At 46.3% G+C, this 26476-nt stretch overlaps 1 long non-coding RNA gene and 1 other non-coding gene across 3 annotated transcripts in view; one reads left to right on the top strand and one right to left on the bottom strand.

Moving 5' to 3' along the window:
• The window catches only part of LOC120638850, a 198734-nt gene that overhangs the window by 12342 nt on the left and 159916 nt on the right, over window positions 1-26476 (top strand). The window lies entirely within an intron of this gene.
• Window positions 22649-22786, bottom strand: LOC114817083. Its single transcript, XR_003764934.1, has one exon. It is a non-coding gene; the product is annotated as a small nucleolar RNA SNORA7 (small nucleolar RNA).

Here is a 26476-nt window from a genome sequence, read left to right as displayed (position 1 = left end):
CCACAGGCTCCAGAGTCAGAGGCCCTGGTTCTAATCCCGACTCCTCCACTTGTCTGCTGGGTGAGCTGGCCAAATCACTTCACTTGTCTGGGCCTCGGTCTCCTCAACTGTAAAAGGGGGATTCAATACCACTTATCCCTCCTACTTCAGATTGTGAGCCCCATGTGGGCCAGGTACCGTGTCCTATCTGATTAACCCGTATCTACCCTAGTGCTTAGAACTGTGTTTGACGCGTAGTAAATGCTTAGAAAGTACTATTTAAAAAGGGGGCCTGGGGATGGGGAGACTGTAACACCCCCACATGCCCCACTGCAATAGACAGAGGTGACCAGTCTTAAGATCTGAGGTCTTGAGTCTGCCAGTGTTGTTTGCAATCCCCTTAATATGCTTTTATCTATCTACTTCCTCTTGGATTTTGAACGTTTTGTAGGCCAGGAACTGTGTCGGACCTGTTGTATTCCCTGTTCTGCCACTTGCCTGCTATTTGATCTTGGGTAGCTCACTTAACTTCTCCATGCTTCGGTTTCCTCACCCATCAATGGTATTTGAGCACCGACTGTGTCCCGAGCGGTGTACTAAGCGCTTGGAGGAAAGTACAGTACATCAGAGACAGGAGATGCAAGCTGTGGGAGTCCTATGTGGGACAGGGACTCTGCCTGATAATGATTATCTTTGATCAATCCCAGTGCTTAATCCCGTGTTTGGCTCAAAGTAAGTGCTTAACAGAACAATTAAGATTTTTTTTGTTTGTATCTTCCCCAGAGTTTAGGACATACTAAGTGTTTAACAAATAAGTGGAACCCACGTCTCTTTTCTCCTGCCCCCCCAAAACGGATAAATAAATATTTGAGCAGCAAAGGGACCGAGAAGCATGAGTCCTGTCCGGCAGGGAGGTTGGGGGTGGGGGGAAGAAATGATTCAGGCAGTTGTATTAAAATGCAAATTTCTGCCTTGCTTGCTAGTTTATCATCTTACTCGTTATACAATTTGTCAGTTGTAGAAGAAAAATTACCATAATGGGCCCCTGGGGAATGGTGGTAAAAAGGAGACCAAACGTTACTTATCGGCCAGTTCCACTACAATTATCTACCCCGTTTGTTCTCTTCCTCGCCAGTAAAATGAAACTATCAATACCAGCGACATTCTCCTGGCTGAGAGGGAAGGGAGCGTGGCATTATTATGATATCAGACCTTTTTATTTGTTTTTTCATTTTCCTCTCCATGTGCTGTTCCCGCTTGTTGTCCCTGGGGGCAGAACCGATGATTATTTTCGGTTGAAGAGCAGGGAAATTGAGGCTTGGGACCTGTTTCCTTCATGCAGTTTGTCTGGGGAGTGGTCTGCCTCTCCAATCCCACATATCCCAGAAGCTCCTGGGGTAAGGGTTGGAGGGGTGGGAGAAATTGGTGGAGGCAGTGACCATGCAGTGGGGAATGTTCTGACTTGGGCCCATAGAGAGAGAGGGAAAGGGTGTAGGTAGGGGGCAGGGGGGCTGGCAGAACAGATTTACCTCTCAAGGAGGTGTGTGGGTATCGGAAAGCGCTGGCCAAGACTGCATCCCCAGCACCTCATATCCCAGAAGCTTCTGGGGCAAGGGAAAAAGAATTGGAGGCAGTGAACCACTCATTCGATTGTATTGAGCACTTAGTGTGTGCAGAGCACTGTACTAAATGCTTGGAAGAGTACAATATAAGAAAAACGGACACATTGCCTGCCCACAGAAAGCTTAGTCTAAAGGGGGAGACATTCATTAGTATAAATGAATTACAAATATGTATCTAAGTGCCATGGGGCTGGGAGGAGGGATGAATAAAGGGGGAAAGTCAGCGTGATGCAGAAGAGAGTGGGATAAGAGAAAAGGAGGGCTTAGGGAAAGCTTCTTGGAAGAGGTGTGCCTTCAGTAAGGCTTTGAAGTGAGGGGGAGTGATTATCAGATACGAAGAGGGAGGGCATTCCAGACCAGAGTTGAAACCTGGGCGAGAGGTCGGAGGACAGATGGAGATAGATGAACCACACTTGGTAACTTTCTGTCTAGGGCCCATGGGGTGAGTGGGAGGTGTAATAATAATGATGATGATGGTATTTGTTAAGCTCTTACTACCTCTTCCCCTGGACGTGGAGGAGCCTGAATCCCAAGAAGCCGTGTAGCCTAGTGGAAAGCGCACAAGATGGGAGTCGGGAGACCTGGGTTCTGATCTGTTGTGACGTTGTCACTCTTCTGTGCCTCAGTTCCCTCAACTGTAAAAGACCAGGTATCCCTCCATCTTAGGCTGTGAGCCCTGTGTGGGACAGGAACTGTGACCCATCTATCTCCTATCTACCCTAGTGCTTGGCACTTAATAAGTACTCTAAGCTCCTTAGGGGCAGAGAAGGTGTCCACTATCTCTTTTGCATTGTATTCTCCCAAACGCTTAATTAAGTGCTCTGTGCACTAAGTGCTCAAATAACATTGATTGACAATGGCATTGCTATTTATACTAATGCCTGTCTCTCCCTCTAGACTGTGAGCTCGTTGTGGGTAGAAACACTTCCATTTGTTGTTATAATGTACTCTCCCAAGTGCTTAATATAGTGCTTTGCACACAGGAAGTGCTCAGTAAATGACTGAATGAAATAGTGGTGTACTTTTTTTATGGTATCACTGTGCTTACTTTGTGCCTGGCGCTGTTCCAAGCGCCGGGGGAGATAGGTCATCAGGTCCCAAATGAAGCGCACAATTTGAATCCCCACTTTACCAGTGAGGTAACTGAGGCCCAGAGAAGTCAAGTGATATAGCCGCGGTCCCACAGCAGACGAATGGCGTAGCTGGGATTAGTATCCGGATCCTTCTGGCCCGTACTCTATCCACGAGGCCCCACTCTGCTTCTCATAAGTATCTCCACACACTTATGCCGTCCTGCCTACCCCACCTCTCAGTCACTTCTCTTCCTCCATTCTGGAGAGTCAGCAGTCTAGCGCCTGGCAGCTCGGGTTGTAAATATGCCGTTTCTCAGAACCAGCAAGCCGAAGCCTCCTGGCCCTCTTCAGGCTGAGCCCTCTCTCTCTCTCTCTCTCTCTCTCTCCCTCCCTCCACCTCCCCCGGTCTAGCAGGCAGCTGAGGCAGGCACCGTTTATCATTTCTGAAGCGGCAGGGCGACAGAATGAGAGCAGGGAGAGGACTGGATGGCAACGGTCCCTCTCCAAGCTTTCCGTCCCTTCTCTCTCCTCCTCTGCCATCGGTCTGTTCCCCTCTCAGCCACGTCAGAGCCACCGGGGGGAGGCAGGTTGAGCGTTTTGGGCTGGTTGGCTCAGTGGTTGTAGCAGGGCAAGGATTGGAATAAGTGAGACCAGCAACCAGGCGACGGTTATCAATAAAGCGTTTAGTATGTGTCGAGCAGCGTTCCAAGAGCTGAGATAAAAGAAACGTGGCCTAGTGGATAGAGCACAGGCTTTGGAGTCAGAAGGATCTGGGTTCTAATCCCACTCTGCCCTTTCTCCGCTGTGATGTTGGGCATGTCATTTTGCTTCTCTCTGCCTCTGTTAGCTCATCTGTAAAAGGGGGATGATGAGATGGTATTTAAGTGCTTACTATATGCCAAGCACTGCTGTTAAGCACTGGGGCAGATATAAGGTAATCATCTTATCCTACGTGGGGCTCACAGTCTTAATCCCCATTTTACAGATGAGGTAAGTGAGGCACAGAGAAGTGAAGTGACTTGCCCAAAATCAAACAGGTGGCAGGGCTGGGATTAGAACCCATGACTTCTGACTTCCAAGTCCGTGCCTTTGCCACTGTCACGCATAAGAATGAGATCTACATGAACAGGTACTGTATGAAACTTTAATTACCATGTATCTATCTACCCCAGCACTTAATAGAGTGCCTGGCACATAGTGAGCACTGAACTAAGCAAATACTGTTCTTTCTTCTTCTTCTTATGTTAATCAGGTCAATTGTTGACAGTCCTCTCCCCAAATGGGGCTCACAGTCTAAAGTAGGAGGGAGAACAGGATTATATTTGCATCTTAGAGGTGAAACCGGGTCTCGACTGTTACCACTAGGCCTCCGGTCTTCTCTGTCCCTTCCTTGGAGGCTTCATATAGTGGAATCAACCAGTGGTATTTGAGTGCTTACTGTGTGCCGAGCTTGGTATTGAGAGCTTGGGAGAATGCAGTAAAACAGGGTTGGTAGACACATTCCCACACAAGAAGCTTAATCTAGAGAGGGAGACAGACATTAAAATAAATTAGATACATACATAAATGCTGTGGGGCTGAGGGTGGGGTGAATAAAGGGTATAATACAATTGTGAGGATGACATGAGGGAGTAGGGGAATTGAAGACTTAGTTAGAGAAGGCCTCTTAGAGGAGATTTTAATTTTAATAAGACTTTGCAGGTGGGGGGAGTGATTTTTGGGATATAATAATTGTGGTATTCAAGTGCTTACTGCACTGCTCTCAGAGCTAGAGAAAATACAAGATGATCAAGTCGGACACAGTCTCTGTCCCACACAGGGCTCCCAGTCTAACTACAAAGAACAGGTGTTGAGTTGCCATTTTGTAGATGGGATAACAGGCATAGTGAAGTGACTTGCCCGAGATCACACAGCAGGCATGTGGTGGAGCCAGGTTTAGAACCCAAGGTTCCCTATTTCTCAAGCCTGTGCTCTACCTACTAGGCTATGGTACTTCTTTGAAGATATGAAGAAGGAGGGTGTTAGAGGCCAGAGGTAGGCAATGAAATAGATGAGACTGAGGAACGGTGAGTAGGTTGATGGTAGAGGAGGAAAGTGTGGTCTGGGTAGTAATAAGAAATCATCTAGGTAAGATAGAAACTCCTTACCATTGGCTTGAAATCACTCAATCCCCTCGTCCCCTCCTGTTGGATAGAGACGTCGACGGATAACCACTGTACGTTCTTGAGAGAGAGGGAGACAGATTGAAAAGTTTTGTAGAAAAATGACGTAGGCAGCAGAGTGAAATATAGACTTGAGTAGGAGAGAAGAGAACCAGGGAGGTCAACAAGGAGGCTGATGTAATAATCGAGGTGGGATAGGATAAGTGCTTGGATTAACGTAGTAGCAGTTTAGATGGAGAGCAAAGGGTGAATTTTACATTGCGAACGTTCAAGTGATAGGATTCGGTGACAGATTGAATATGTGGGTCGAATGAGAGATGAGTGGAGGATAATGCCAAGGCTGAGGGCTTGTGAGATAAAGGATGTTAGTGCTGCCTGCAGGGAGGACAGGGTTTGGCTGGTAAAATGTGGAGTTCTGTTTCGGGCATATTAAATTGGAAGCGTTTGCAGGACTTCCAGGGAGAAATGTGCTGAAGTCAGGAGGAAGGAGAAAGATCAGGGCTGCGGATAGATTTGGATATCATCTGCGTAGAGGTGGTGGTTGAAGCCATGTGAGCAAACCAGTTCTCAAGTAAGTGGGTATAGATGGAAAATAGAAGGGGACACACAACTGAGCCTCGAAGAACTCCCAAATTTCAGTGGTGGGAAGCAGAGAAGGAGTCCGTGAAGGAGACTGAGTAGCCAGAGAGAGGAGGAGAACCGGCAGAGGACACAGTGAGTGAAGCCAAGGTTGGATAACTTTTCCAGGAGAAGGGGATGATTCACAGTGTCCAAGGCAGTTGAGAGATGGAGGAAGACTGGGATGGATTAGAAACCACTGGATTTGGCAAGAAGGAGCTCATTTGTGACCTCGGAGAGGGCAGTTTCTGTGGAGTGAAAGGGATGGAATCCAGATTAGAGGGTGTCAAGTAGAGAAGTGGAGGAGAGGAATTTGAGACAGTGGGTGTAGAAAACTCACTCAAGGAGTTGGGAGAGGAATGGTAGGAGGGATATAGAACAGTAACCGGAGGGAGCTGTGGGGTTAAGGCAAGAGGTTTTTTGTGTGTGGGTTTTGTTTTTGTTCTTTTTAAAGGACAGGGGATTGATGAGGGTGTTTGAAAGCAGTTGGGAAGAGGCCTTTGAAAAGTAAACGGTGAAGCAGAACCCATCAGCAAACAGTCCCTTTAAATTTTTTTTTCCAAACCAACTTAAAAAACCCAGCACACCACCAAATGAGAGTGTAAATTGCTTTGCTAAATATATTTCTGGCTCTGTAATAAGTAAAAATATCATGAATTTAATAAGCCTTGGAATTCACATTTTCCATGTTAATTAAGTTTCCTTTTTGGTTTGGATGTGCACGTCTCCGACAGTGTTGGGGAATCGAGTCTCTGTCCGCCTCTGGTCCCCCTCCACTCTCAGCTCACTCTGGAAGTCCCTTTTCACTCCCCTTCACCCAGAGCTTTTTTATGCATGTACCCATGTGCTATCACGTGTGCACTTGCCAAGCACCCACGTGCAAATTTCTGTGACGGAAACATACTCATGACGACGGTGGTATTTACCAAGGACTTGCTATGTACTAAGCAATAGGGTAGAGACAAGATATTCAGGTCAAACACCATCCCGGACTAACATGGGGCTCTGAGACTGTGGGAAGGCAGAATAAGTATTCTGCACCCCTCCCCCCACCCAATTTTACAGATGAGGAAACTGAGACACAGGCACAGATCAGTTAAGTGACTTGCCCAGGATCCTACAGAAGGCAAGCTGCAGATCTAGGATTAGAGCCCAGGTTTCCTGCCACTCAGTCTAGTGTTTAGTTCACACTGTCTGATTCCCCCCCACACCCCCCAATCCCCATCCCCATTTAAGCTCTTACTTTGTGCCAGGTACTGTACTAAACACTGGGATAGATAAAAGCTAGGCAGGTTAGACACAGTCCATGTCCCACATAGGGCTCCCTGTCTTAATTCCCATTTTACAGATGAGATGAGAGGCCCAGGGAAACAACGTGGACTAGTGCGTAGAACACAAGCCTCGGAGTCAGAAGGACCTGGGTTCTATTTCTGGCTCTGCCACATGTCTGATGTGTGACCTTAGTTAAATAACTTAATTTTTCTGTGTCTGTTACCTTGTCTATTAAAATGGGGATTGATACTGGGCACCCCATGTGGGACACTGATTCATTGTCATATTTATTGAGCTTTTACTGTGTTCAGAACACTGTACTATGCACTTGCGAGAGTACAGTGTAACAAACAGAAGCATTCCCCGTCCACAACGAGCTTACAGTCTAGAGAGGGAGACAGACATGAATATGAATTTAAAAAATTACAAATATGCCTAAGGGCTGTGGGGCTGGGGGTGGGAATAAATAAAAAGGGAGCAAGTCCAAGGTGGCACAGAGGGGAGTGGGAGAAGAGGTAAGGAAGGCTTAGTCGGGGAAGACCTCATGGAAGAGGGTCTTAAATAAGGATTTGAAGTGTTTAGAGAGTAATTGTCAGATGTGAGGAGGAAGGGTGTTGCAGGACATGGGCGAGAGATCCCCGGTGAGAGAGACGAGGTTGAGGTACGCTGAAAAGGTTGACGTTAGAGGAGCGAAATATGTGGGCTGGGGTGTAGTAGGGTAGCGAAGGGGCAAGGTGATTGAGTACTTTAAAGCCAGTGAGGTGGAGTTTTTGATGCAGAGGTGGATGGGCAACCACTAGAGTTTGTTGAGAAGTGAGGAAATATGGTCTGAATGTGTAGTTTTTTGTAGGAAAATGATCAGTGCAGCAGAGTGAAGTATGGATTGGAGTGGCGGGAGGCAGCAGGTCAGCAAGGAGGCTCATAGAGTAATCAAGGCAGGATAGAATAAGTGCTGTGATATAGACATGTACTGAATCCAACCTGATGAGCCTGTATCTCTACACCAGTGCTGAAGACGGTCCCTGGCACATAGTGTTTAACAAATGCTATTTTTAATAACAGTGATTTGTCCAAGGTCACACAGCAGACAGAGGAGCTGGGATTTGAACCCAGGTCCTCTGACTCCCAGGTTCATGCTCTAACCACTAGGCAGTGCATCTTTTCCCGATAGGAGGATGGGCTTCCTGAGGGACTTCTTCCATTTCCTGGGAAGACAATGCTGGGTTGGGGTGGAGGGAGAGTGAGATTTGAGGCTGTGCCGGGAGTTTGCGGGCTTAGCAGAAGTGTAACTGTCCACAAGACATTAGTTGCACGTTGCAGAGTTGTGACCTGTAACCCAAGGTATCTCCTGACTCCGGCACCTTATGGGGGCAGCCTGAAAGCATGGCAGAGGATGGAGTTTCTAGCCCTCAAGCCAGTACAGGGCAAGGAGCAGCAAGCTAAGTCTCCCCAGCTGCTGCCTCAAAGGAACTTCTAGCCCTTGAGCTCCACCCTTGGCTACTGATGGTTAGAAGGGGGAATAATTGTGATATTTAAGCGCTTACTATGTGTGAGGCACTGTACTCAATTCTGGGGTGGCTACAAGCAAATCAGATTGAACACAGTCCCTGTCCCATATGGGGCTCACGGTCTTCGACCCCATTTTACAGATGAGGAAATGGGGGCCCAGAGAAGTGATTTGCCCAAGGTCACATGGACAAGTGGCAGAACTGGAATTAGACCCCAGCTCTTCTGAATCCAAGGCCTGTGTTCTTTCCATTAGGTCATGCTGCTTCTCTGACTCTTGTACCCTTCATTTGCCACGTAGTATTTAAGTACATATCCAGGATTAACGTTGTGTCTCTCCCCCTCTAGACTGGTGGACAGGGAATGTGTCTGTTTATAGCATACTCTCCCAAGTGCTTAGTACAGTGTTCTGTACACAGTAAGCATTCAATTAATACCATTGATGATTTTCCCCCATTATTAAAATGCATCTCCTTGAGTTTCACAGCTTCAAGGACCAGGTTCATGCCTTCAGTGCAGACTCCAGGGTTGAAAAACAGGAGTGTCAAATCTCCCCCTGTGGAGAGCTGTAGCTTCTCTCCTCTCCTATAATAATTATGGTATTTGTTAGGCGCTTACTATGTGCCAGGTACTGTCCTAAGTGCTGGGTGGATAGAAATTGAGTTGGACACAGTCCCTGTGCCACTTGGGACCCACAATCTCAATCCCATTTTCCAGGCGAGGTAACTGAGACACAGAGAAGTGAAGTGACACAACAGATATATGGAGCTGGGATTAGAATCCGTAACCTTTTGGCTTCCAGGCCAGTGCTCTGTCCACTACACTATGCTGCTTCTCTTCTGCCATGATGGGCGACTCCCGCTTAGAAGGGAGAAATGAGCTTGATTCCTTCCATGTGCTTCTGACACTCAAACCGGCTGCTAATGGCATTCTGGAACTGAAAATATGTGAAATATGCATGTCACTGACAACAGCGGAAGACAGAAATGAAGACGCTATCCTCTTCACTCAGCCTGATGGTGTGTGTGTGTGTGTGTGTGTGTGTGTAGGGAGGGAAGCTGCTAGGGGTGTGTTTGGGGGGGCAGAGGGAGGAGGTGGAAAAGATGAACCACATGGAGAATGGTGAGGAGGCACTATCACCACTGCCAGTTTTTAAAAAGAGCGGTCCCAGGGGAGAACAAAACTTGCCTTTTTGTTCCTCAGGTGGAAAAAATGGAATAAAGACTGTGGACATGTCAGGGGCTTCTGTCCTAAGCGTTGGGGTAGATTGAAATCAGATCAGAAACTGTTGCTGTTCTCCATGAGGTTCACCATCTAATGGATATCTTACAGATGAGGAAACTGAGGCACAGAGAGGCTAGGCTACTTGCCTAAGATCACACAGCAGGAATAGGATGGAGCCAGGCTTAGAAACGGGGACTCCTGACTCTTGAGCCTATGCTCTCTCTCCTCTAGGCCAGAAGCTTTGGTACTCTCTTCCTTCCCTTATAGTTCAGAGGCCAGGAAGAGGTCTGTCAAAGGGGAAGACGTCTGGTAGGACCAGAGAGGGGACAGAATGCTGGGTCCCCAAGGGCCCCGCATCTTTGCTGCCCTTGAGGGAGCTGTCAAAACAGCTGAAGTCTCATGTGTGGAACACTGAGCTCGCGCTCTTCCACATATGGCCGACCATATGCTACGGTACTTAACGGCATTAAAGGCTGAGGCTCACATCTCCGCAGATGGCCGGAGGCAGCTGGGCGAAGCTGACTTGGTACTGACTGCCTCTAAGGGATTTCCAGACGTGGCAGGTCCATATCAGTACCTGCATCTTCAAAACCTGAGCTTGCCTCCTCACCAGACTGGCAGGAAACGTCGTTCGGTTCCAATCTCTTTTCGCTCGGATCAAATGGATGGTGAGAGTTTTAAGAGCCATTTTGGGTCGTCTACGCTATCAAGTTACTTAAATAATTGGGGTCACAGGTATTTTCAAATCAATCAGTGGTATTTATTGAGTGTTTACTGTGCGCAGAGCACTGGACTGAGTGATGGAGAGTAAATAATTGCTGTATTTGTTACCTGCTTAGTAGATGTCAGATACTGTCCTAAGCACTGAGGTGGATACAAGCCCGTCGGGTTGGACACAGTCCCTGTCCCGCATGGGGCTCACCATCTTAATACCCATTTTACAGATGAGGTAATTGAGGCGAAGTGAAGTAACTCTCTCAAGGTCACAGCAGACATGTAGTAGAGTCGACATTAGAAGCCAGGTCATCTCTCAGGTCTGTGCTCTAATCACTAGACGATGCTGCTTCTCTAGAGTACAATATAACAGACTTGGTAAACCCATTCTCTGCCCACACTTAGAGAAGCAGCTAATGGATAGAGCTTCCCAAGTGCTTAGTACAGTGCTCTGCACACAGTAAGCGCTCAGATATGATTGAATGAATGAATAGAGCATGGGCCTGGGAGCCAGAAGGACCTGGGTTCTAATCCTAGCTCCACCACTTGTATGATGTGAAACTTTTTGGACAAGCCACTTTTCTAGGTCTGCTACCTCAGCTGCAAAATGAGGATTAAGACTGAGTTCCACGGGGGAGGTCGACGGCGTTCAACCTTGTATCTACCCGAGGGCTGTCACAGTACAGTGCCTAGCACGTGGTGAACACTTAACAAATAGAGTTTGGTGGGCAGGGGGAGTTGGCAACTATCTTACAGTATAGAGGATGACCTTACAGTCTGTTTGTTTCCCTCAGTCATCCCCCACTCTTTAATTACAATCCTCTAGATTGTAAGCTTGTTATGGTTTGGGAACATGCCTACTAATGCTGTTGTACTCTCCCAAGTTCTTTATACAGTGCTCTTCACCTAGTAAGCATTGAATGAATACCATTAACTGATTGATCAAAGTGTATTTTGTGGTCTGATTTGTCTGAATATGTCAGGATCCTCCTGTGGGACAGGAACGGGGACCAATCTGTTGATCTCGAGCACCCAGTGCTTAATAAATAGTCAGTGTTAAATGCGTGCCATGAAAGTGTGTTGGTTAAAGGCACAAGGTCTATGGAGCTTTTGAAATGAGTCCAGGATTTTGTTTTGTATTGGTTTTTTTACATGGTATTGTTTACTGTGTTCCAGGCAGTGTACTAAGCACTAGGGTAGATACGAGCTAATCCAGTTGGACACACACCTCCTCCTGTGTGGGGCTCACAATCTTAATTCCCATTTTACACACGAGGTAACTGAGGCACAAAACTGATTAGCCCTAGGTCACACCGCAGATAAAGGGAGGAGCTGGGATTAGAACTCGGGTCCTTTGACTCCCAGGTCTATGTTCTATACACTAGGCAACACTGCTCTCCCTTGTCTTTTTTTTTCAATAAGGTTGGGAAGTCCACTGACTTTCGTTCATTCAGTCGTATTTACTGAGCGCTTACTGTGTGCAGAGCACTGTACGAAGCACTTGAAAAGTACATTTCAGCAACAATTCAGCTTTGCTTGGCCAGTGCAGGCACTGCTACGCTTTGGGAAGTTCTGTCGGCTTGAAGGAAGATTCCCTCTCGATCCCCAAAGGAGGCTAAAGATTGTCACCTTTCATGCTCACCCTGGGCTGGGGACGTCTGGACAGCAAAGGAAGCCATTGAGGTCCCATTTCTGCCTACGATGTCCTATATGACCTTCCTCTTTTTGTCCTGTGTCTCTTCCCTGTGTTAAAACCCCGTGTTAAATGGCTGTTTACTCATCAAAACTACATTTGTTGAAGGAATTTAGAGCTAGGAACGAGAATGCCATTTCTGAAATCACTCAGCAGCACCTGGAGAATGTTTTCAACGAGTTGGAAAATCGGAGTGAACGATGTGTCATGAAAGATTGGTGTTGGTGCTGGAATCGAGAAATTTGAACTGTTTGGCGTTAAAACTTTAAATTATGCTTTCATATGCCATTTTCAGTTTGCTTCTAGCATGAGTTGATCCAAAGTTAGCAAAGTTTTAAATTTGCACAAGGACTTGACAAACATGACCCCATTTCTTCCATAAAGGCTCCATCTTCCACCTCTGTTGTTGAAATGCCTTACCAGTAGGACGGAGGGTGGATAAACTGGATAGAGGAGACTGAGGGTCCACTAACTGGTATTATTGGGTGCCTAAGTGTGTCCACACTGTGCGAAGCACTTATAAGAGAGCAGAGCACAATACTAATGTCTGTCTTTGCTCCAAACACCAAAAAGACAACATTGAATCAGATCAGAGTGTGTGACTGTGCTATTTTGTCTGGTACCCACTTTAAATAATAATAATAATGGTATTTGTTAAGCGCTTACTATGTGCAGAGCACTGTTCTAAGCGCTGGGGTAGACACAGGGGAATTAGGTTGTCCCACGTGGGGCTCACAGTCTTAATCCCCATTTTACAGATGAGGTAAGTGAGGCACAGAGAAGTGAAGTGACTTGCCCACAGTCACACAGCTGACAAGTGGCAGAGCTGGGATTCGAACTCATGACCTCGGACTCCAAAGCCCGTGCTCTTTCCAATGAGCCATGCTGCTTCTCGTAGCCATGCTGCACTTTCTGTCCTGTTCTCCTCCAAACCACCTTGGAGTAGAAGCAGCATGGCTTAGTGGAAGGAACCCGGGCCTAGGAGTCGGAGGACTTGGATTCTAAGCCCGACTCTGCCAATTGCTTGCTGTGCGACCTTGGGAAAGTCCCCTCTCTGTGCCTCAGTTTCCTCAACTGTGAAGTGGGGATCCAGTACCTGTTCTCCTTGTTCAGAGTGTGAGCCCAATGTGGGACAGGGACTGTGCCCAACCCTATTGTATCTACTCCAGTGCTTAGAACAGTGCTTGGGACATAGTGCTAAACAGATACTATCATCACATTTTGAGGCTTCTCCAGGCTCAAGAAACCCTGACCCGAAGAAATTAAGTGCTAAACCCTAGGATTGGCTAGGCCCAGCCAGTCAGTAAATTGTAGTTATTGAGCACTGTGTGCAGAGCCCTGTACTAAGTTCTTGGGAGAGTACAATAGAACAGTAAAATGTACACGTTGCCTGCCCACAGCAAGCTTACAGTCTGTCTCATATGGGGTTTCCTATCTTGGAGGGAGAGTGGATATCTTATCCCTATTTGTCAGATGAGAGGTTGAGGAATAACAATAAAATAGAATGTGGTATTTGTGGTAATAATTACTACTACTACTAATACAATTGTGGTATTTAAGTACTTACTATGTGGCCAAGCACTGTTCTAAATGCTGGGGTAGATAATAAGTAATGATGGATCTCTCAGTCTTGGTAAGAGGGAGAACAGGTATCGAATCTCCATTCTGCAGATGAAGGAACTGAGGTACAGTGAAGTAACTTGCCCAAGGTCACTCAGACAAGTGGTAGAGCTAGGATTAGAACCCAGGTCCTCTAACTCAGAGATTGTGTGTGTTCCACTAGGCCACACCACTTCTCAAGGTCACCTTGCTAGTCAGGGGCCAAGCGTAAACTCAAACTTGGATCTTCTGAACACCAGGCCCTTGTACTCCCCATTAAGCTACAGTGCTCTCCGGTGAAACATTCCAGAGTGTCACCTTGGTCCCCACCTTCCCCCTGCCCAATCAATCAGTGGTATTTATTGAGCACGGTACTAAGCACTCGGAAGATGGCAATGAAACGGTTGGTAGACACATTCCCTATCCTTAGTGAACTTAAGGTCTAGACAGACATAGATGTCTAACTTCTGTATGTGCATTTATCATATTTACTTAGAATTCCTTTGTACAGAGCACTGTACTAAGCCCTTGGGAGAGTACAATATCACAGACTTGGATGAACAGAAGTGCTGTGGGGTGAATATTAAGTGCTTAAAGTGAACAGATTCAAGTGCATGGAGGACACAGAAGGGAGTCAGCCAGGGGTGGTGGGGAAGAGGGCTTAATTGGGGACGATATCTTGCAGGAGATGTGACCTTAAGGCTTTGAAATTGGGTAGAGTGGGAATCTGGTGAATAGTAAAGGGGAACTCTAGGCTAGAGAGAAGATGTAGGTAACTGGTTGGCAGAATGCCTACCTGAAGCTTGTTATTCCCAGGGTCCTGAGAGTTTCAGAACCCAGAGAGATGGCAAATTCTCCTCATCTTTTCCTACGCTCTCCAGAGTCTCCAACTGACTGAAGCAGACAATTTCATAACAGTCAAGCCCTGATTATCCGGATTGGGGCCATTATGCCTCCTCCATCATCTGCCTTTGGCCCATTTCACTGCTCAGTGGTTCCTCTCCGTGAGGGGATGAGAAAGGGAAGGAAGAGGAAGTGAAACTCATAAATCAGTTTTGCTCCTTGTTAGCAACTGGCAGCGGGGTGGGTGGAGGAGGAATCTGGGAACAATTGGCTAAAATACAGGGTTATCCCTGGGCCTGATTTTCTTTGGATTCACACAGCCTTGTAAAGCAGTTCCACCCATCCACTCCTGGATTATTCCTCTCACAACTCGCACGCACTGATGATAAGGTCATCCTCCATTGGTCCACTGAGGGTCAGAGGTTGTAAAAAGGTCATTTTACCTGGTATAGTCCGTTTCTTCTGAAGGGAGCCACGGCAGGAAGCCAGGGTATGTGTGTGGGATGGGTCGGAATCACATAATTATGGTATTTAAGTGCCTCCTATGTACCAAGTGTTATACTAAATGCTGAGGTAAAAGTGATAATTGTGGTATTTGTTAAACGCTTACTCTACGCCACGCACTTGGCTAAGCGTTGGGGTGGTTACAAACAAATCAGATTGGATGCTGTCTCTGTCCCAGATGGGGCTCACAGCCTTTATCCCCATTTTACGGATGAGGTAACTGAGGCCCAGAGAAGTGAAATGACTTGGTCAAGGTCACACAGGAGGCAAGAGGTGGAGCTGGAATTAGAATCCAGGTGCTGGGATTAGTATCCGGGGCCTTCTAACCCTCAGGCCCAAACTCTATCTGCTAGGGCAAAAGGTAGGAGTGGAGATAATGAAACCACATGTAGGGCTCTCATTCTAAGGAGGGAGGACAGGTCATATTAGAGGTGCAAATGTCCACAGACCGGGAAATCATGAGACTTTTTTTTTTTTTTTATTTCAGCATTTGTTGAGCACTTATATGTCAAAGAGTGTGGTAGGTACAAGTTAATTAGGTTGGAGACAGTCCCTGTCCTGCCTAGGGTTCACATTCTAAGTAGAAAGGAGAATAATTATCCCCAATTTACAGTTGGGGAAATTGAGACTTGCCCAAGGTCATGCAGCAAGCAATCAGCAGAGCCAGATTTGGCACCCAGGTTCTTCTGACTCGTAGGCCTGTGCTCTCTCCGTTAGGCCAAGATGCTTCTCTTTCATCAGAAATCCCAACCTAACTCCTCCTCACGGGCCATTTTTTAAGTGAAGAGATCCGGCTGTGACCTCTCTTTTCTGTCCCCTCCTTCAAAGGATTATTAAGGTCACTTCTCCTCCATGAGGCCTTCCCTGATTTAAGCTCTCTTCCTCAGCACTCCCTCCGCAGTTCCTCCCTTCCGTATCGCTCTATTCGCGTGGATCTGTGACCTTTGGACACTTGATATTTGCTCCAGCTCCACTTCATTTATGTCCATGTCTTTATATGTTATAAATTATTCATATTAATGTCTGCTTCCTCCTTTAGACTGTAAGTCATTATGGGCAGGGAACGCTTCTGCTAATTTTGTTGGATTGTACTCTCCCAAGCACTTAGAACAGTACTTTGCAGACAGTAAGTGCTCAATAAATATGATTTAGTAAGCACTCAATAAATAACATTGATTCATTGGCTGGAGGTCCAGATAGATGTTTACAGGAGAGCATCCAGATAATGATCTGCAATTTCAAACCCAGGGACCCTGAGTTCTAAATCCTGTGGCTCTACCACTGGCCTGCTGGTTGACCTTGGAAAAATCATTTCTCTGGGTATCAGTTTATTCATCTGCAAGATGGGAATTAAATTCTTGTCCACTCTTTCTTTCTTAACCTGCCAGGTGGGGACAGGAACTTTGTCTGACCTGATTATCTTTGTTACCCCTGCACCTAATACAGTGGTGGCCACATAGTCCTTCACCAGTGCTATTATTATGATTAATTGGCAGAAAGAAAGCACCAGGTGGGAGTCTCTAGACTATAAGCTTGTTGTGGACAGGGAACATATCTACCAACTCTTTTGTATAATACTCTCCCAAGCACTTAGTACGGTGCTCTGCATATAGCACTTAATACCATTGATTGTCTGAATCTCATCTTGGCAGGGGGTTAGCATGGGCAGCAGAGAGAAATATGTGGCCTAGCGGAAAGAACCTGGGACTGTCGGAGAATGTGGATTCTAATTGTGACTCTCCAACTTGCCTGTTGTGTGACCTTGGGCAAGTGACTTCACTCCTGTGCCTCAGTTCCCTCATCTACACAATTGGGACTCAATACGTGTTTTCCCCCCTCCCTACACTGTGAGCCTGATGTTCTTTGTACATAGTAAGCCCTTCACAAATACCACAATGGTTATTAAAAGAACATTTTCAGAAACGAAGAGTAGATATCCCCTCTATTCTGCTCCATGGCAGATTTCTCTTTGCCAATTTAATTCAGACCAATTATTCCATCAAGTTGGATATTGCGGAATCCAACTTCATTAGAGCTTCAAGGCGTTTGAGACGTTAATCATGGGAACCTTGATATTCTACAGGCGAAATGTACCCCTGGAAAAAAAAAAAAACACACTTTCATTTTCCTTTGAGGTTAATGGAAGGCTAATTTGAAAGCACTCGGTTAATGAGAAAACTAAAAATACCCCCTTATAGAAGCCCCGGCTCTGCTAGCCTATTGCAGAACGAACTGGTTGGTTGACTATGGACGTTACTTCAGATAGGGCCTGATCTCTAAGAGAGTTGTGAAAGGCGAGCCTCCTAACTCTATGATTGATGAATGAAGAAAACAAGAGTTTGCCTTACAAAATAAAGTGGTGGCTAATCAGTCAGCCCACGGTGCTTGGAGAACTCATGAGAGCGAAAAGGTTGGTCGTGGAAGGCCTCCTGGAGGAGATATGATGGTCGAACATCATGTGTCTGCGGCTGGGAAGCTGGGTCACTTTTTTTTTTTGCCCAACTTCCTCTTCAATTCCATGGAATTCAGGTCTTGATTTTTTGGGTTGTTGCTGTCTAGGGCAGCAATAATAATATTGTTCAATCACTTAGCACGTTCCAGGTGCTGGGATGGATACAAGCAAATTGGGTTGGGCACAGTTGCTGTTCCACCTAGGGCTCACAGTCTTAGTCCCCATTTTACAGAAGAGGTAACTGAGGCACAGAGAAGTGAAGTGACTTGCCTATGGTACCACAGCAGATGAGAGAGCGGAGATTAGAAATGAGCTTTCAGTCTCTGTAAATTATTTATTTATATTAGTGTCTGTTTTTTCCCCTCTAGACTCTAAGCTCATTGGGGGTAGGGAACGTGACTGTTTAGTGTTATACTCTCCCAAGTATTTACTACAGTGCTCTGCACACAGTAAGAGCTCAATAAATTCGATTGACTGGGAGTCAGAGGACTGGGTTCTGATTCCGGCTCTGCCTCTTGTCTTCTGTGTGACCTTGAACAAATCACTTCACTTCTCTGGGCTTTATCAGCACAACAGAGATTCAATACCTGTTCTTCCTCCTACTTAGCTTACCTTCCAAGCTGTTTGAGAATTGCCCTCTTCTGTGACAAATTGAGAGCTACTGGTTTGGGTGTTCACCTGCCTGGAGACAGGGGACTGATCCTGGTGACCTCTTGAGATCCCTTCCAACCCTGGAATTGATCAGTTCTAATCCATTGCCCCTTTAGAAGAGCACATGGGAACAAAAGCTCTCAGTGGAAGGGGGCAGGTCTTGCGCGGAATAAAGGGGAAGCTGGTTTTAAATTTCCAGATGCCTCCCAAAGCTCCCACTCTTAAATGCTATTAACCACTCTCTTAAGGTCCTTCAGCCAAATCTGTGAAGGCCGGATCCATTAAAAAGCCACATTAATGGAGCTGGTTGCTGCTCTGAAAAAGCACTTAACTAGTTCCTAATGTCCCCTTCCTTCCTGGACATACATCTCAGTGAATATTTGTGCCGATATTCTTGGGCCGATTTTAATTTGTCCTTTAAGCCGAGCTCGAATACCTCTGTGGCTTGCTTGTTCTTTCTAAGCAGCCCCTAGAAAGAATTCTGTGCTCAGGAGGTAGCTTACAGGGGTATTTATCTTTGGAAAGCTGGCCATGTTTGGGATTGATATCAGGGGTGGTCTTGGGGTGGGGAGTTGGGAGCTGAGGTTGGTTATCAAAGGGTGGGGACTCTTGAGGTGGGGCTCATCCTAATTGGGGGGCGAAGACTTGTTTTTCTTCTTCCCTGTGTGTTTTTGGGGAACAGGTCCTGGGGATCGGCTGGAATGGGAGGTTGGCCTTTGAGATAGGTCATTTAGAGAGAACCATTCAGTCCTAAATGCGCTCCTCTACATACAGACTTTTGGGGCTTCCTGGGATTACTGTTTAAAGTGCTTACTATGTGCTAAGCACTAGGGTAGATACAAGATGATCGGGTTGGACCCAATCCCTGTCCCTCTGAAGGCTCATGGTCTAGGTAAGAGGGACTAGGATTTAATCCCCATTTTAAAGATGAGGGAGCTGAGACACAGAAGTGAAGTTGCCTGCCCAACTTTGCCTCTCACCTAATAATAATCATAATAATGATGGCATCTGTTAAGTGCTTACTGTGTGTCAAGCAATGTTCTAAGGGCTGGGGCGGGGGGTCTCGATCTTCAAATGCCGCAGAGTCGTTTCTGACCCACAGAGAGTCCATGGACAGACCCTCTTCAGAGCATCCCATCTTGCGTCATAAGGTAGGTCTGGTACGTGTATCCATCGTCTTCTGGGTAAAGATATGGAAGAGGTTTATCATTTTCTTCCACACAGTAAAAATTAGTCTCTGCCACTGTCTTTTGATCCACGTTTTGATCACTTGATCATCCACCTTTGACTCTTTTCCCATGCCGCTGCTGCCCAGAACAGGTGAATCGACTTTGTTCAGACCTTTGGCTTAGACCTTCCCATCATGGGTAGCCCTGTATGGCATAGCACCAAACTTCATCAGTGTTCACAGACTCTCTTGCCACGGTTAGGTGTTGAGTCATAGGCGAGAAGGGCTGGAGTAGATTCCAGCTAATCATGTTGGACAGAGTCCCTATCCCAAATGGGGTTCAGTCTTGATCCCCATTTTACAGATGATGTGACTGAGGCATGGAGAAATTGAGTGACTTGCCCAAGGTCACACAGCAGACAAGTGACAGGATTAGAACCCAGGTCCTGACTCCCAGGCTCGTGTCTTATCCACAAGGCCATGCTGCTTCTCAGGTTGGACGAAGTCCCTGTCCCTCATGAGGCTCGCAGTCTAGGTAAGAGGGAGTAGAATTTAATCCCCTTTTTAAAAATGAGGGTACTGAGGCACAGTGAAGTGATTTACCCACCTGTGCCTCATCTGTAACAAGGGGATTAAGACCAAGAGCCCCGAGTGGGACTTGGATGGTGTCCAACCTGATTATCTTGTATCTACCCCAGCAAGCACTTAGTACAGTGTTTGGCACATAATAAGCCCTTAAAAATACCATTTATTAAAAATATTGTGGACGAATCACTTGAATACAGGCAGTGAAGAGGCCTCTTGTTTTTTGTTTCTCCCCCCGACCCCCCAGAGAAAGCTGTAAATCAGCCTTGGTCACCAATCTTGGGGAGTATCGGTTCCTGCTATAGTTGGTGGTTCGAGACCTAAGGTGGGAAAATTGACTACTTGTTTTGTTTTGCTGTCTGTCTCCTCCTTTTAGACTCTTGGCCCATTGTTGGGCAGGGATTGTCTCTATCAGTTGCCGAATTGTACATTCAAGCGCTTAGTACAGTGCTCTGCACACAGTAAGCGCTCAGTAAATAAGATTGAATGAATGGATGAAAATTGAGACCGAGTCACGGAATTGGGGACTATTTAAGCCAAGCCCCCACAAGACTGGAGGAGGTGAAGGTTTGGATTTGTTTCTGGGAGTGGGGTGGTGGAGAGGGAACAGCCGTGGCTGAGTGGAAAGAGCTTGGGGGTCAGAGGACCTGGCTTCTAATCCCAGCTCCACCACCTTCCTGCTCTGTGACCTTGAGCAAGTCATTTCACTTCTCTGTGCCTTAGTTTCCTCAACTGTAAAATGGAGATTAAATCCCTGTTCTCCCTCCCCCTTAGACTGTGAGCCACAGGTGGGACAGAGACCGTCTGACACAATTAGCGCTTAGAACAGTGCGTGACACATAGTAAGTGCATAACAAATACTATTTTTTTATTATTACTATTAAGATAGGGGACGGAGACCCAAAGCTAGCTCAGGATAGAAACTGTACAGACTCCCTGCCATCAGGATTTCCCATCAGCCCTGCTCTAGCCTGGGCAGAGTGAGGAAATAGTGTGGCCTAGAGGAAAGCGCACAGGCCTGGCAGTCAGAGGACCGAATTCTGATCCCCACTCTGTCATTTGGCTAATGTATGACATCGTCAAGTCACTTACCTTTTCTGTGCCTCAGTTCTCTCCTCTGTAAAATGGGAATTCAATACCTGTTCTCCCTCCTACTCAAACTGTGAACCCCATTTCAGACCTGATGATCTTGGAACTATCTTACCGCGTAAAACAGTGCTTGGCACATAGTAAGTGCTTAACAAATACAATTATTTATTTTTATTAGAGGCAGGGTATAGCCTTCAACCTTTAGAGAAGCAGCATGGCTCAGTGGAAAGAGCCTGGGTTTGGGAGTCAGAGGTCAGGGGTTCGACTCCCTGCTCTGCCACTTAGCTGTGTGAGGGTGGGCAAGTCACTTTATTTCTCTGGGCCTCAGTTACCTCATCTGTAAAATGGGGATTAAGGCTGAACCTCATGTGGGACAACCCGATGACCCTGTATGACCCAGTGCTTAGAACAGTGCTCTGCACATAGTAAGCACTTAACAAATACCAACATTATTATTCTTAATGTTGTTATTATTTAGATTGCTGGGAAGGCAAACAATGACTGCAGTAGTTTTTATGTATATTGGACTTTGAACTGTGCGGGGCCTGAAATTCTGCTCCTCTAGCCACAATGTGCTAAAGTTTTATTTTGTTATTGTCATTGATGTTGCTTCAAGTTTTTTCATCTTTACTCATGAGTATTTCCAACCCCTTCTTCTTATACTGTGAGCCCTTAGAGGGCTAGAAATCGTGTCTAATTCTCCTCTGTATCTTTTTTTTCCCAGTACTAAATACAGGGCTTTGCACACAGTATGTGCTTAATAAAAATTATTGCTACTATTACTGGAGGAAGTGGGGAGGAGTGTTTAGTGATGAATCCTATCCAATTGCAAATTTGTACCGAGGAAGTTATATTTGCTAATAGCTTCACGGGCCTTATGTGACTATATTACCAAAGGCAGATATTGCTGCCGGTGACTTCTGGGATGGTTAGGATTGAAAGGGAGGAGAGTTGAAGTCACACTTATCTCCAAATCCATCTCTAAGACAAAATATCTTAACCGTCCTTCCCAGATTTTGCATCAGTCTCTTTTACAGTTGATTTCTCCTAGAAATATTTCTGTGGGACAGGGCTCACCACCTTCTTTGAGTCACTGCAAAACCTTTGGCGGAGTGGGTGACATCTTGGTTTCTTCAGACAAACTGGGTAAGGCGTGCCTACCTGTCTCCAGGGAAAGGGCGTTGTGATTAATTAGTGTGTGTGGCTTTGGAAATAAGGGGAGGAAGTGGGCAAGAGGCTTTGCTTCCCGGAAAGTTTCCTATGCTGGCTGGTTGTTTTTAAGCCTTGTCTGCTTCCCCTGCCGTCAAGAGATGGAAAGCAGTATGGCCTAGCAGAAAGCATGGGCCTGGGAGGCAGAGGACCTGGGTTCTAATCCCAGTTCTTCCCCTTAAAAGCTGTGTGGCCTTGGGTGAGTCACTTGACATCTCTTTGCATCAGTGACTTCATCTGTAAGATGGAGATTAAAACCGTAAGCCCCTATGTGGGACAGGGACCGTGTCCAACCTGATTTACTTGTACCTACCCTAGTGCCTGACACATACTAAGCACTTAAATACCAGTGTTATTATAATGTCAGCTCTGGAGGGGTGCCAGAATACCTTTAGATGCCGTACAACTTAGGAAAGAGGACAAAGTGGGAAATGAGGCTAGAGGTCATAACTTGGAGGATTATTTTGTCCTGAGCCGCTGAGTTGTCTCTGAGCTATAGTGACTCCAAGGACACCTCTCCCAGAACGCCCCACATCCATCTGCAATCGTTCCAGTAGTGTATCCTTAGAGTTTTATCGGTAAAAATCTGGAAATGGTTTACCATCGCCTCCTTCCACGCGGTAAACTCCAGTTTCCACCCTCGACTCTCTCCCGTGCCGCTGCTGCCCAGCACAGGTGAGTTTTGACTTGTAGCAGATTGTCTTCCACTCGCTAGCCACTGCCCAAGCAAGGAATGGAATGGGTAGGCCTCTGCTTGACTCTCCCTCTCGTCGCCAAGACTGGTAGAGTACTGGAAGCTCTCCAGGTACAGTCCCGAGAGGGGATCTTGGAGGGTGGGACAGTGTAAAAGAGACTATCCAGCCTGGGGAAACTGGGACAGAGCTAGTATTTTCATCTCCCAGTTAGGCTGGGCCTGGTCGACCCTCAATGTCAGTCAAGGAGATGATACTTCTGTTAACCCGGGCCAGCTGGGCCATGTCATGTCATAATGGCCACGTGGGGGGAGTCAACTAACTTGGTGTGATCCCGCAGTGTCTCCCAGTGGGGGCATCTCCCCAGACTTTCCACTTGGTTCGGAGCCATTCAACTCCTCCCCTGCTTTCCAGGATGTCTTTAAGATCCCATGGTGGAAGGAAACTTGGTGCTGAAAAAGGAAAACTTGGGTGTGAATGTTTCATAACAGGACCGGGCAGGGGCCAAACCTGCTGAAAGAGTCAGATGGGACTCCTCTAGCTCAACTACATGGAAGAGTCACTTACTGATGGTCTCATGGTACTTGTGGTAAAAGGTCTGCAACTATCAGTCTGAAACAGGATGGTTTAATGGATAGACCATGGTCCTGGGAGTCAGAAGGTCATGGGTTCTAATCCTGTCTCTGCCACTTGGCTGCTGTGTGATCTAGGACAGGTCACTCCACTTCTCTGTGGTCCAGTTACCTCATCTGTAAAATGAGGATTAAGACCATGAGCCCCATGTGGGACAGGGACTGTGTTCAGTCTGATAAGGTTACATCAGTCCCAGCACTTAATACAGTGCCTGTTACCTAGTAAGTGCTTAAGGTACCATTTTTGGAAGAACAAAAACACTCTCACTACAAAGTTAACTCCTTGGATGGGATCTCCCAAATCTATTGTGTTGTGCTCTCCTATTCATTCATTTTTTCAATTGTATTGTGTGCAAAGAGCTATACTAAGCTCTGGGGAGAGTATAGTATAACAATAAACAGACATATTCCCTTCCTGCAATGAGTTGATAGTCTAGAGGAGGAGACAGGCATTAATATAAGTAAATAAGAGCTTAGTACAGTACAGTAAGACCTAAGTGCTTAGTACAGTGCTCTGTCCTTAAGTGCTCAAATATCATGGATTTTTTTTTTTTTACTAGAAATGTGTGGCTCACTGTCCGCAAACCACCATCAGGGGCACGTTTAGGCTTCAGAAGTTGGATAGACTTGTAGTTAAGACAAGGTCTAAATGCCCAAAATGAACCAGTCAACTGAGTCCAGCCAAACTCACAGATTCCAACTTGGCATTTGGTTAAAAAGAAAGGAAACCAATTTAAGTTCCTGCTTTCCTCTCTCTACATCTCTCCCCCCCCCCCCCCCCCCCAAACACTCGAGAGCATTTTAGAAAATAAACCGCAGGGGGAGGAAAGGAACGTGCTTCATTATGTATAACCTTCAACAACAATAATAATAATGACGACGATGAACCGAAAAAAGAAAAACTTAAAAATTCTTTGTGGTCCTTCAAACTCATAAAAATAGCCAGGGAAAATGAAGGGAGGTCAAAATGTGACGATGCTCATTCTCACATCTATTATTTCTGGAGTTAAAACTGTAAAGTTCTGCAGTGAATCAGCGGCAGCAATGTCTGTATCTGTGGCTGGGAACAGCTTGATAGAAGCTACGTGCTCAGGAGTGAAAGCACTCAATCTGGTTATGTCATAAATACTCTGCCCTGTATTTCACAAGTGGAAAATCCAACACAACACCTTAGGGTTACAGGATTTTATTTACTCCTTTGGGCTAGAGAATAAGCCCTTTGAGGACAAGGGTTATGCTTTCTCTGTTATCCTCTTCCAAGGATTTAGTGCAGTACTTGTCAATCAACTGTATTTGAGAGCTTACTGTGTGCAGAGCACTGTATTAAGCATTGGGGAGAGTACGATATAACAGTTGATAGGCACATTCCCTGCCACAGTGAGCTTACAGTCTGCCCACAGGAAGTGTTGAGTGATTGCTTAATGGCTGAATGAAACTGCCCAAGAAACCCAAGTCTGGCATCTTCCTAGCAGAGGAGAAAAAGAAAAAATGTAGCATATGATCACACTCCTTGTCCCCTCCTTTTTCTGCCACTCACCCCCAAAAGCAGTCTTGCAAATAAGCCTCCCCGGTTTTCCAGCCCGTAATGAACTGCCAGCTTCCCTTCCTCCAAGGAAAAACCCACCAAAAAATGGTAAGCCTCTGCACTCCTGTGTGTCACAGTACTGTGTCGAGAGAACTCTGTAGTGGCAGGCTCTAGAGATGAGAATAGGTTAGCACGTCCCAGCATCCATCTTGGGGAACTGGTCATGGCAGCCGCTTGGATACCTCTAGTTGGTTGCTATGGAACACAAGTAGAGATTCATTTTGGAGTGAGGGAGAGAGAAAATAGCAAGGAGGAGACCGTCACAATGAGCTCATTCTTAGCTTTGTGCCCATTTTCCTTAGACCCCTCCAACTCCATCCTGCCTGCTGCTTTACTCCCCTGATATCAACCTACTCTCTGGGCCTTGGTCTTACCTCGCTCGCTGTTCACCCCTTGCTCCCATCCTCCCTCCTACCTGGAACACCCTCCCCTTCAAAGCCCTTCGGAAATCACATCTCTTCCGCGAAGCCTTCCCTGACTAATCTCTCATCTCCCCACCCTAGTTCCTTCCCTACTGCATCAACACGTGAGTATATAGTCTCCTCCTTCTCTCCTGGTGGCACCTTTATGTGTATCTTTATATTCAGTTGTTTGCCTTAATTTTACCGTCTCTCTCCAACTAGACTGTAATCTCCTTGAGGGTAGGAATCTAGCAACTCTATTGTGATCTGCATAAATAAGTATGATAAATGTTGTGTAGATACTTCTGATTTTAAAAAAAAGAACGTTGATGGTGTTTATGAAGTGCTTACTGTTTGTCAAACACTGTTCTAAGCACTGGGGTAAATACAAGCTAATTCATTCATTGTCGTCTTTATTGCGAGCTTACTGTGCGCAGAGCACTGTACTAAGCACTTGGAAAGTACTATTCAGCAACAAAGACAATCCCTAGTCAACAATGGACTCACAGCCTACTAGGTGGGACAGAGTCCCTGTCCCACATGGTGCTCACAGTCTTAATCCCCATTTTATAGATGAGGTAACTGAGGTACAGAGAAATGAAGTGACTTGCCCAAAGTCACACAGCAGGCAAGTGTTGGAGCTGGGATTAGAACCCAGGTCCTTCTGACTCCCAGGCCCCTACTCTATGCACTAGCCCATGCTGCTGCTTAAATAAATACTTCCCTACTGCCAGAATACGGCTACTTTAACTCCAGAGATGATCCAGTAGGAGAAACAGCTTGGCCTAGTGGAGAGAACAGAGTCTAGGAGTCAGAAGGACCTAGGTTCTAATTCTGGCTCCCCAACTTTCCTGTTCTGTGACATTGGGCATGTTGCTTAACTTTAGTTCCCTCAATTTCTGTAACTGTGAAATGGGGATGAGTACTATTTTTTAAAATGGTGTTGGGTAAGCAGTTAAGTGCCAGGCACTGTACTAAGCACTGGGGTACATACAAGCTGATCAAATTTTACACCACATTGGGCTCACGGTCTTAATCCCCATTTTACAGGTGAGATATCTGAGGCCCAGAGAAGTGAAGTGACATGCCTAAGGTCACACAGCAAACATGTGGCAGAGGTGGGATTAGAAACCAGGTTCTTCTGACTCCTAAGTCTTTGGTCTATCCATTAGGCAAGACTACTTCTACCCTATTCTCCCTCCT

This window comes from Ornithorhynchus anatinus, chromosome 15, assembly GCF_004115215.2.
Source record: "Ornithorhynchus anatinus isolate Pmale09 chromosome 15, mOrnAna1.pri.v4, whole genome shotgun sequence".
Taxonomy (NCBI): Eukaryota; Metazoa; Chordata; class Mammalia; order Monotremata; family Ornithorhynchidae; genus Ornithorhynchus; species Ornithorhynchus anatinus.
Note: the sequence above shows the minus strand (reverse complement) of the source record. Positions and strands in the feature narration are given on the sequence as shown.